The sequence below is a fragment of the Amphimedon queenslandica genome, unplaced genomic scaffold, assembly GCF_000090795.2.
Source record: "Amphimedon queenslandica unplaced genomic scaffold, v1.1 AMPQUscaffold_12239, whole genome shotgun sequence".
Lineage (NCBI taxonomy): Eukaryota > Metazoa > Porifera > Demospongiae > Haplosclerida > Niphatidae > Amphimedon > Amphimedon queenslandica.
The window spans coordinates 8,310-10,500 of record NW_003547522.1 but is presented as its reverse complement, the minus strand read 5'-3'; positions in this window follow the sequence as shown (position 1 = coordinate 10,500).

Here is a 2,191-nt window from a genome sequence, read left to right as displayed (position 1 = left end):
GTAAATAAAATGTGGCCACAAAGAAATTGTAAATGGGATTTAATTTTCTGAAGTATAACCATCTGTGAAAGTAGCAAAATTTGTTATCTACAAAAATAGGAGTATATTAATGGCTTCATTACCACCTGCTGATTTTGGATACTCTTGTTGCTACTATTAGTAATGAATGTGCCATTTAATTTACTCATGTTGAAAAGATGTCATCTTTATAAAAGAGTTAACATTATGACAATGAGATGTGAATCACTAAACTGTATATATAGTACTGTTAATAATTATACATGTACTGAGCAATAATCCCTTGTCATTGCTTTTTATCAAAAAGAGCAATAGAGAGGGCAAGTGAAGGCTATTGAGGTAAAGGAGACTGTGCCACCTTCTTTCTTGGATACTTTAAGAAGAGGCCAAGCTGTAATGCTGATAGTACAAAGCCCAAGAAATTGGGGAACTAAAAATGAAAATATCACTCAAAATTATTGTTTATTAATGACACAAAGCTACATTAAATTTGTATTTATTATGTGAAGTGAAGTTAGTCCAAAATCGATTCACATTATCAGTTACATAGATAGCAGGCAATTAGAAATATGGTCAAAGTCATGCATGGGGAAATAGCTATTTTGAGTGAATGTATAAACTTAAATTTCCTAAACTGACACAAAGAATAACAGTACATGCAAGTAGTGTACCACTAGCTCACTTATCATTTAAATCCAAAGCCATGGACAATAATATTTGTAATAATACTACACTATAGTACATTGCAGCATTTAGAGCATTTAGAGCATTCTAGTACAGTCAATTGAAGTAGGTGTACATTGTACTGATGCATGAATGAACGAATTCCTAGTATGTACATGAAGTGATGAACACAGATTTGTACTACAAGTACAAATATGAAAATTCTTTAATTATGCATGTACAGCTGCACTTGTATCCTGTACATGTCTTCCTAGATTTCCAATTTGTTCAAGTACATGCACAAATTTAAAAAAATTCAATCCCCACATGTTCATAAATACTGCATATACTGATAGTGGCTTAGTGTATATGAATCACAACTAGTGTTTTATTTACTCTCTTACAGTGGTTGAGAACATATTAGTGGAAAATTACAGCAATTACAAAATTACAAATCACAAAATTACAACACAAATTAGCTACTAATTTGTGGGAAGTTTTGTACATACGACATAAAGGAACAAATATTCCTAGTATACATGCATGAATACAGATTTGTACTACAAGTACAAATTTGAAAATTCTAAGAAAAACTCCAAGTCAATATAAAAGTACATGCATGTGAACATAATTTTATAAAATTTTGATTTGTTCAAGTACAAGTCAATCCCCACCTGTTCACATAAACCACCACATTCATCTGTAATGAAGCAAAGCAGATACAATCACAATGTCATTCACTAACTAACTCTCCTTCTCTACCCCCCTCTCTCTCTCCTCTAAGTATATATTGTAATTGAGGCATAATCCTTTCTTTAATGATTATTTTTAGCAACTTAGTAGCAATTTATTACGCAATACAGTCTGTAATAGATAAACTTGTAGCAACTATCTTTCATTTTAAAATTCAGTAATGAAATAACTCTTGTAAAAACAGTTTCTGGTTGCTACTGTGAATATAATTTGGACAAAAATAGAAATACCGTATAGCGCTTTATTTTGGTGGCGTTTTATTATGGCGATTTTGCTGTAAAATTATAATTGGCAGTTTTTGTGTAGATATGCATTACTGAGCATACGCATTAATGATTGGTGGCTTTAATATTGGCGATTCTGCTTGCAAACCACCAATCGCCAAAATAAAACTCCGCCAAATTAAAGCGCTATACGGTAATTTAAAGTGTTCTTTATAAACTTTATCATTAGTGAATAGGCAGAATATGATGAAATATATTGACTGAAGGACTGAACCAATGAAATTAACAAACATCATTGGATCATCATTCACTACAATACCATAACCACATAAATCACCACATTCATCTGTAATGAAGCAAATCAGATACAATCACAATATCATTCACTAACTAAATCTCTTTCTCTCTGTAATTGAGCTATTCCCCTTTTCTTCAATCATTATTATTTATATCTAATTTAGTGCTTTTGCATGTTATCATTTAAATCCAAACCCATGGACAAAAACACCTACAATAATAACTGTAATAATACT